The 10,929-nt window shown below is 39.5% G+C and overlaps 1 protein-coding gene across 3 annotated transcripts in view; it reads left to right on the top strand.

The window, feature by feature from the left end:
- smpd3 (sphingomyelin phosphodiesterase 3) overlaps positions 1–10,929 on the top strand; it is a 103,885-nt gene that overhangs the window by 16,304 nt on the left and 76,652 nt on the right. The window lies entirely within an intron of this gene.

The raw sequence follows: 10,929 nt of genomic DNA on the forward strand, positions 1-10,929 counted from the left end.
TGTTTACAGCAAAAGAAATAATAATAATGAAACTAAAAATCCCTCAATGCTATTTCCAAGCACCAAACAGACACACAAAGTTGCTAACCTGTTGGTACCTGATTTATATTTGGATCATATTTTTTACAGAAGACCAAAACAGCTGAAAGGTGAGTGAAAATTGGACTTGCAGGCATTAAGTGGACAAAACAGGATTTCAAATTAATGACAAGTCAGCTAGATTTGTAAATAGGCAAATGTTTGCTGACATGTTTAATAAAAAGAACTTTACCAGATAATAACATCAGTGTTCTGTTGTTGTTCTGCTCCCAGTTTGCCAAAAAACGGACACAGGTTTAGTTCTGTTCTGTCAGGACAATATATATATATATTTATACACTGTATATATATATATATATATATACGTATCTATGGCCAAACCCTTGTATGTTGTCAGACGTTAGCTACTGTCATGCCTGCTCCCTGCTCCACTCCCTGAAACAAGCACACTAATATCACACATATAGGCAGCCATGTGGAAGCAAGACACATTCAGGGCACCTTGTAGTAAATGACAGGCGGAACCGATAGGATTACATGTTACATAAACTCTGATGATCTCGGCCTTTCATCCTAACCACTGAACTACAAGCAGCAACACCAGAATCCATTTCAAGCCACTGCTGTCTTTAACTTGTGCTTTTATTCAGTTTTCACACAAGAAATGTTGCAGTTTACAGTTTAGTTGTCTCTAATTGGCAAATAAGGTAACTAATCATATCCAGGGAATATGGTAGAGATGTGAAAGGACATCTCATTTTCACTTTCTCACTCAAATTCACCTGTATTTGCCATAGCCTGAACTTTGGGCTGTTTCTATAGCAACAGTCACCACACTCAATTCACTCCTGTCATCCCTCTACGTTCACAGCTATGTCCTCCTGTCTGTCCTTCCTTTGCCATTAGTTCTGTATCACAGTTCCCCTGAGCATCTGGTTGTTTATGTGAGAATGTCTCCAGACCTGAGTTTAAGTGAATTCAGATTAGCTGGGGTTAATGTTTATGATCATGATGAAGAGAAAGACAAAATGACCATGAAGACGGTTTATGATCTAAAAGTCACAAACACACTGGGCAACACTGAAGTCCTCTTTAAAGCTGAGTTTCAGGGTTCTCTCCAGAAGAACCCAAACACATGCAAAGCATTCAAATGGCAGGAAGCTGAATCCCCTCCAGGCGCTCCACTACGTTCACCAGCTAGATGCTAGTTTTAGTGTGGACAGGTAGCGTAGACTGGGTTACTAGATCTTCTTCACTGAGCTGCCTGCTGCTGCTGGGAACAGTGCCACACAAATGTAAACATTTGTGTGGCACCAAAGCAGCTGAGAGGAGAATTGTACAGGGGTTCTTCTCTACAAGTGATGGTTCACATTGATGTATACTAGGTAGTGCAGCTTTAATATTCAATTTAGCTGAAACTGGACTGCAAACTGCATCAGTCCTATTTCTACAGATGCACTACCACTTGTTTTCAGACCAGGTTTAGGTAAAACTTACATTTGCGTACTAAGTACAAGTAGTTCGTAATAATGCAGTCGAGCAATAGTAACATATTACAAGGCAATAAGAAGCATTCAACCCATACAAGGTATAGTCACCTTACATTAACAACATCGATCAGTGAATTGCTTGAAATAGAGTGGGAAGAAATCAAACTTATTTAAATCCACCCCGGTTTGTTACAATTAAAACAAAGGAACGTAATAGCTGCTTCCATAATTCTTAATGTTAACAAAAACTTTCAAATTACATATATACACATAAATATACCCATGTAAAAGGAAAAAAAAAAAAACAAACAAACAAAAAAACACGATATATCTTAGATACACACCATATATAACCACAGGTAACAATACTAATCCTTCCAATAGTAGTAATCAAAAGACCTACAAGATAAGATAATACAGCCTATAGATACATAATCAAATGATTAAACCCGTCCTCCTTATACTGTATCAACACCTTCTGTTTATAAAGTGCTTTAAATTGGTTGTTTTGACATTGTTTGTGTTCAAACCCCAGACCATTCCATAATTTAACCCCACATACAGACACACAGAAACTCCTCCTACTAGTTCTAACCATTCTAACCATTTGTATTAAAAACTTTCCATAGCCCCTCAAACTGTACAACTGCTCTCGCAGCATAAATAACTTTTGTAAATTAGCAATTATGAAATGCTTTAAATAATAGTTGTACCATGTTCATTTTAACAAGATCCTGTATTTTTAATAACTCTGATTTAAAATAAAGTGGGTTTGTATGTTCAAAATAATCAGCCTTATATATGATAAGCATAACCCTTTTTTGTAAAAAAGTGATTGTATTGAATTATTATAATTGTTCCCCCATACTTCCACACAATAAGTTAAGTATGGTAAAATCAGGGAACAATACAGGGTACGGAGTGTATCGTGATCAAGAACATGTTTAGCTTTATTTGTTATTGCAAGGCTTTTGGAAACTTTAGTTTTTATGTGTTGGATGTGAGTTTTCCAAGTTAATTTATTATCAATTATAACTCCTAAAAATTTTATTTCAGAGATATTTTCAATCGGTATCCCATCTATCTCAATCATCTTTTCCATTTTCGTTTTACAATTTCCAAATAATATGGCTTTAGTTTTAATTAAGTTTAAAGATAATTTATTACTATCAATCCATTTTTTTATTTTCCTTAATTCAGTATTTACAACATTAATGAGCGTATCATAATTGTCATCACAATAAAAAATGTTGGTATCATCTGCAAACAAAACACACTTAAGTAATTGTGAAACATTAAATATATCATTGACATACAAGTTGAATAGTTTGGGGCCCTAAGGGACACCACAAGAAATGACAAAACGATTAGATGAAGACTCACCCATCTGCACATACTGCATTCTGTCACTTAAATAGCTCTTTACCCAGCTTCCAGCCATCCCGCGTATCCCATACCTTTCAAGCGTCTTTAATAATACTGCGTGGTTAATAGTATCAAAAGCTTTTTTCAGATCAATGAATATACCAATGGGAAATTTTTTATTATCCAATGCATTTGATAATTCTTCCATCCACCCATTTTCCTCCGCCGATCAAGATATTGGCAACATGAAGTTGCTATTATCTCACCACATGGTGGCGCTATAGCTGTTTTTGATTACGTAAATCCATCCATCCATTTTCCTCCACTTATCCAGAACCGGGTTGCAGGGGCAGCAGTCTAAGCAAAGATGACCAGACTTCCCTCTCTCCAGACACTTCCTCCAGCTCCTCCGGGGGAATGCAGAGGCGTTCCCAGGCCAGCCGAGAGACATAGTCCCTCCAGCGTGTCCTGGGTCTTCCCCAGGGCCTCCTCCCAGTGGGACATGCCCGGAACACCTCCCTAGGAAGGCGCCCAGAAGGCATCTGAAACAGATTCCTGAACCACCTCAGCTGGCTCCTCTCGATGTGGAAGAGCAGCGGTTCTACTCTGAGCTCCTCCCGGGTGACCAAGCTCCTCACCCTATCTCTAAGGGTGCTCCCGGCCACCCTGCGGAGTATGCTCATTTCAGCCGCCTGTATCCGGGATCTTGCCCTTTCGGTCATGACCCAAAGCTCATGGCCATAGATGAGCCACGGGCCAACCAGGCTCGAAAGGACTCCTTCAGCTTGACGGCATCCCATACTTCCGGTGACCACCACCGGGTTTGGGGATTGCCACCACGACAGGCACCGGAGACCTTACGGCCACAGCTCCGAACAGCCGCATCGACAATGCCCCAGTGCACGCTGGAGGTCCTGGTTTGATGGAGCCAACAGGACAACGTCATCTGCAAAAAGCAGAGACGAGATCCTGTGGTCCCCAAACCGGACTCCCTCTGGCCCCTTCTTCAATTCCATCAATTATTGCAAATGAATTAGATCTTTTACTTCTAAATCCATACTGACTTTCATTAATAATTCAGTAATTAGTACCATATTGATGGAGTGACAGTCCATAGAATATTTATTTTTAAACTTTTGAACAATATCCATTACTTCTTTTTAACTAACTGCTGAAAGAAAGATTGTATTTGAATTTATTTCAATTTTTTCAATATTATGCTCTATTTGTTCATCTGGAATTCCTGCTACCAAATCAGGACCAATGTTTATGAAAAATTTATTAAACCTATTATCTACTCTGTTCATATTGTAATAATAACCATTTGAATCAACAAAATATTCTGGGTAAGTAGTTTTTTGACTCCTTTTTAAATAATACTATTTAATACATCCCATGTCCCTTTTATATTAGTTTCATTATCAAAGAAAGAAATGACATACATGTTGATATTTGGCGTGTGTTTTATGCCAGACGCCCTTCCTGACGCAACCTGGATTTGAACCTGGGGTGCTGCAGTGAGAACACTGCACCTTAACCACTAGCCTACCAGGGACAGCTCTATTGGTTTTATTATCAATTATTAATTTATTAAAATATAATTTCTTGGTTATTCTCATTACCTCAATTAATTCTACTAGGTTTAGTATTTGTTGGAAATAAGGACATGGAATACATTCTTTCCATGAATTCATCAGTGAGTTTATGTTTGTTTGGATTCAAAAGGTCAATGTTAAAGTCCCCACAAATAAATAAAGATTTATTGTTAACCGCAGAAAACAGATTTTCCATCTCATCGTTGAAAGTATCAATGCTTGACCCAGGTGATCTATAAACACAACTTATAATAATGTTTTTTTTTCTTTCCATTATTGATTTCTATTGTTAGACATTCCATTACATTATCAAGTACAATAGACATATTCGTTAGAACCAAATATTTTATAGTTTTGTGTATATATATATATAGCTAATTTATTTCATCTGTTTACATAATGGAGGTCATAATCCTTTATATCAAAATCAATTCCTTTCTCTTGATTAAACAAAATTCTTTAAATATTCTCTTATTACATTAAAATTTGTATACATACTTCTACTATTGAAATGGATAATAGACAATTTATTTTTAGTAATGAAATTATTATAATATTGTTCATTTGTATAGTAACTACAATTATTATTTATAGTAGAAAGATAATTATTATGAGGATATCCGTCTCTACATCATGCATGTTAAACTCAGTGTATTCCATTGCACCCAGATCCAGTTGTTGAAGTTGTTCAATTTTCTGCAGTAGATCTGTCTCTGTGTAATTATTCATTTGACCACCTATATGTGGTTCATTGTGATAGTGTAGGTCAGACGTTACCTTATTTGTTACCAGATGATAAATTGCATTGTGGTCACTGATACTTATCCAAATCCTCATGGTTTCTTATTATGAGAATTTTTGCCTCCTCAGGGGATCCATTTAACTTGATGAAGATTTTGCCATCTGTTACCCACATGTGTTGGATTTTTCATTGTTTCTTGAGGTATCTTGCTTTCCTGGCTATATCTGCATTCTTTTTTGTTAAGTATTCATTTATATATACATTCGTCCCTTTGAGTTGGCGACCTTGCTTTAACCCTCCTGTTATGTTGCGGGTCAAATTGACCCACGAACATAACTGCTGTAAATGAGACAAATATTTGATATGTAGAAATGAACATAACAATGCGTCTTATTTTTGGTTTGATGGAAATACCGGTGATGAGTAAATCATTCATCCGGGAGAATTGCTCCAGATCGTCCACCCTCCATTTTAGGTCGACATTCCGTTTGTCCTTTTCAAGGTTTTGGAGGCGCTTCTATGACAGGAAGCAGTCAGTGATCATTTTTATTCTTATGAGCTTGACCTTCTGATTGTGATTAAATAAAATATAACAGGAGGTTAAAAACTGATCAAAACTGCCACCATTGCTATTGAATACAGTATGTAGCCAACTACACAACACGCTGTAGAGGAGGCTAGCTCGAGGAAGTGGCTTGAGACAGAAGTTGCCTTTTTCTCTTTTATGTTCTCACACACGCTGCAACCTCAGACAATACACACTGAACAATCCCCACCATGCCTGAACTAAATACATCCCACCCAGAGGGGCACTATGAACAGTCTGCCAGGTGCTTCCTCACTAAGCCATTCTGAGGGACCAAGTGTCTCTCCACCCCCAAAGCTACAGTACCATAATACACTGGTTTTTATTAGTATTTGTAGTGCGACTTTCTGTTAGGACAAAACTTTTTCACAGCCAGCATGAGGTTAATGTAATGCTGCCGTTAAGTAGAGTTGGTGTGTAGTATTGGACAACTTTTACAAGTACAAATACTAGAGAGTGGTATCGGACCCGATACCGGTATCGATGCATCCCTAGTTATTTCTCCAGCTTTTAAGCTTGCTCTATATTTCCAGTGAGTTCATACAAATTTATGTCTTTGCTTCTAATGTGCACACAGTATTATCTGCTCTCCTCTTGATATGGCCCTAAAGTGACATCAGTGTGGGCTCACAGTTTCCTATCTAAGAGTTAATGAAGGGGGTATAACCTTTGCTTTGCTTCCGCTTTTCAAAAATAAAACTGCCCTATCCCTGTATGTATGTGCTCTCATCTGTGTGCATAGGAAGCCAGGAGGTGTTTTTAGAAAGGCCACATTCCCACACAGTGACCTACTGTATGCACTGGTTGAAGAAGCTTTGGATGGGGAATGCTGCACCTTTGCTGGAGCTCCTCACTTCCAACATGTTAGTCAGCAGGTCTGGTTTATGGTTCTAATGTCAGAGAAACACTCAGCTTTACTGCTCAGTCACTGAAATTCTATTTACCATTAGTACGTTTGCCCTCCTCTTTAGGTCTGTCTGTTTTTCTAATTTGAGTTCAAAGACAGCCACTGTTCTTGCTGGTTTGACTTTAAGGATAAGGATAATCACCTTTATTGGCCAAGTGTGTTACACACAAGGAATTTGTTTCCAGTACCGAACCGAGGCAGCCATCTGTGGCACCAACTCAACCAATGGCTCTAACTATGGGGGGCAACGGCGGGGGTCAGTGTCTTGCCCAAGGACACTTCAACATGTGGACTGGAGGCACTGAGATTCGAATCTTCAACCTTCCGGTTGGGAGGTGACTGCACTACCCACCGCACCACTGCCGCCTCCAACATAAATACACATTTGCCACGTGGGAACCTGTTTTCAGCCTTTTCAGTGTTTTCACTTTTCATTTCAGGATTCAAGCTATTGGTACGGAACTTTTCTGCTTGTCTGTGTATTGTTAGGTTATTTCTTAGTTAGATAGATATTCAGAGATTTGTTGTCTAGGAATGTTAGTGCAGCCAGGATGTCTCCTCAGGCTGTTAAATGCAAGGTTAGTTAAAAGCAGAGAAAGGCGGCAGTCAGGGACGAATGTTATTATGACGGTAAAAGTAACCATAATATTTGTCTTAATGTGTAATGTTATGTCAAATTGTTTTAGATACACACCACGAAAACAACAGCCACACACATTATTTTCTTCATTTCTAAGCTGATAAAACAAATAGTCATGATCTTTTACATCTTTATTGAACACACCCATTAAACATACAAAGTGATGGAGGAAAGAGCCATGGTAGCACCAGGCTTCTGATATCACTAAATGTCAACTGGAGTCAGGTGCTAGCAAACCTGAAATCTAATCAATGAAATGAGAATGGATGTGTGGTTCAGAACTATTGTAGCCAGGTGGAAATGCACCTGTTAGACTTATGTATGGAAAAAGGGGTGCTACCGCTTTTAGAGAAGTAATCTTTTAAATTCAGGCTACATAATGGGAGGTTTCTCTGTTTTGGGGGCTATCTGGGCAGGAAGCCAAGCATAATTAAAGGCCTGGGTCACCAACAACATCAAGCATGTTAAAGTTAGTGCAGCAGCTCATGTGGGCAGTGGATTTCCATGGTCAGACTGGGAGTGAAATTTGTTTCTTGTGTGACTGAATTTTGAAAGTGGATGAACACGCAGCTATTAGCTGAAAATATCTAGAGCAAGTCAGTGGTGAACAGTCTTTCCTGTCTGCAGCTGGGCCAGAGAGCAGACTGATGTATATGTGAGTCTGTGTATTTGGGCTGGACAGTGTGTTTTGTGTTTGTGCATCCTTTCGTCCCATCTCCTTGATGAGTTACGGTACTAAGATTGAAACTGTCATGTCGCCATGTCAATAACTGGTTGCTTGTATGTGGGAGTGTGTGCGAGTGTACAGGCTGTTCAGCTGACGTGGGGAAGGACACAAATGTCATAATTCTGTAGGACAAAGATGCAGAGCTGGAAACAAGGATGGAAAAAAGCAGAAGAGAGAAAGGATGAGAAGGAGGAAGTCAAATCAAGACAAGTCAAGATGTGTATAGAGGCCATGTTTGTGGTTGTTTATCTACATATTTGTCCATCACATGTTCTGTCCTTACTTTTGATCTATGCAATTCTTGTCTATATGTGCTGTTTTTCATATTTCATGCATAGGGTAGATTTTCCACTTAGTGTATTTATAGAAGTTTCAGCTTTTCAAGTCCTAAACAAACATGGGCAGCACAGTGGTTTGCGCTGTCGCTTCACAGCAAGAAGGTTCCAGGTTCGACCCGAGGCCTTTCTGTGCGTGTGAGTCTGCATGTTCTCCCTGTGCCTGCATGGGTTCCCTCTGGGTACTCCAGCTTCCTCCCACAGACCAAAGACATGAAGCTTAGGTTGACTGGTGACTCTAAGTTGCCAATAGGAGTGTGTGTGGTTGTTTGTCTACATATCAGCCCTGTGACAGACTGGAGACCTGTCCACGGTGGACCCCGACAGAGAGCATCTGAGGTGCTGGGAAACCAAAGCCACACCTGGCTCTGTACAGTGTTAAATCCTGACACCAGGTCATTGAAGACAGAATCTAGACAAAATCCAACTATGTGCTACAGTAAGTGAGACAGCAGTCAGTCAGTGAACTGAAACACAAATAATACTGCAGAAGTGACAAGTGTCACGAGCCTGTGTACTGTTAGGTTCATGTATATAGAGATATGACTGACCAGGTGTTCAGTGTGCACATCACATCCTGAATCTAATCACAAACAGCGTAGTAGTCAGAACATGGCTACTACATGTAAACATACTGTTGTGGGTTTGTTTTGTTTAGTTTTTGCTGTTGTTGGGACCCAGTACTTTTCACCACGCTAACTCTGAGAGATGAAGCAGTCCAAGTAACTTCAAAGCAGTGCTGATTTATTCAATGATCACAGGTAAAATTAACATTACACGCTCAGGTATCTTTGCACCTCCAAACTGCACGTAGGCAGCTGGAAGATGAAAGACCCTGAACCACAACAGGCCTCTACATTATATCACTTTGGTTGGGCTAGCCCCATACTACTCAGAGAGACGCCAAACCGTGACGTCTCTCGGTGCCAGCTTTGCAGCTGGCCAGAGCAATAGTCAAAGCATTAAGAAAATCAATGTGTGATTGTCTGTTGATTATGTGGTGTGTAGCTAAAACATTCTAACACGACCTCTAATGACATGTCATGACATTAAACATAAGAAAATATTATGGCTATGACTACAGTTCTACACGTCATAATAATAATAATAATAAACATCCTGTCTTCTAACAGTCATCAACTTTCTATCTAGTTATCCTTGACCATAAGCAACCTGCAGCAACTCATGAGAATGACTAAGCATTTAACACCCTGAGCTAGACCTGAGCTAGATCCTGTCTACTCTAAACATTTCTAATACATCAAGTATCTAACCAATATCTATCTGACTAAAAATACCTAACACTGTGATGGGTCCAATGTTGCCAACCAACTACAGCTGTATTTAGCATGTAGCACCAAGTCAATGGCCTCTTACTACTGTACCTGCAGTGCACTGGACAACGAGCCATAGGAGCACGTTGTATGTCTGTTCATGTAATATTGAACAGGCTGCTGCTCCACTGATGTGGAATATCGATCTACTACACACCGGCTGCACACCGGCTACACACAGACAAACACATTGTTTGACTAAGCTCCACTGCTGCATGCCCAGAGTCATATGGATGGCTGCCCAAAGGGCTGCTGGGTAACTGGGAGTCATGACCATAATCCACCAAATGTAAACGGAGCCAGTAAGACAGTTCTGTGCAGCAGGCAGGTCAGTACAAACTGACAATGGTTGTGAATTGGTTATGCGGCCGTGACTGTAGAGGGGAACAATGATTAGATGAAAGTGACAAAGGGAAACATTAGCAAATCGTGTTAGTATAATTGTGTGGCTTCATTTCTTTGTTGTACCTTTGAGGTTTCTTGTTAAACCACCTCCCTGTTAAACTAATTAGTGGTGAATGGTCTGTAGGTAGAGAAGAGACGGTTTAAGCCGAGCACACAGAAGGTGAAATACTGTAACTATAAATCTGAGTTTACTTTCTCTGAGTTTCTGTTCTTGCTCTGATGAGATCTTGTGCCTGTCGAAGGTTCACCAAGCCAGTTATGATTTGTTGGTGTTGTTTTATTGAAACAATGACTTGAGGTTTTTGCAATGTGGGAACTGAAAAAACTTTGAAAAAATCAACTGGACTAGATTTCTAGGTCAAAGACATTTCACCTCTCATCCAAGAGGCTTCATCAGTTCTGACTGACTGGTGTTGAGCTGGAGATATTTATCCCCCTCAGTGGTGTTTCAGTCCTTTGAACAATGTCCGTTAATGACTGAGTCGTTCTAGCCCAGTATCGGTGAAAGTCGTTACCTGTCTTTGAATCCTCCCCTGTCGACCGACGCCTATTGTCCTGGTGGGCATGTTTGGGCAGAGATCTCAAAACAGGATTGTACAGGTATGTGCCAAAAAATTAGAATATCGAGGGAAAGTCCATTTATTTCAATAATTTGTTTCAAAAAGTGAAACTTGTATGTTATATTAGTTCACTACACACAAAGTGAAATATTTCAAGCCTTTATTTGTTTCAATTTTGATGATTATGGATTAAAGACAAAAAAA

Source organism: Monopterus albus, unplaced genomic scaffold (assembly GCF_001952655.1).
Source record: "Monopterus albus unplaced genomic scaffold, M_albus_1.0 scaffold373.1, whole genome shotgun sequence".
In the NCBI taxonomy this organism is placed as follows: Eukaryota; Metazoa; Chordata; class Actinopteri; order Synbranchiformes; family Synbranchidae; genus Monopterus; species Monopterus albus.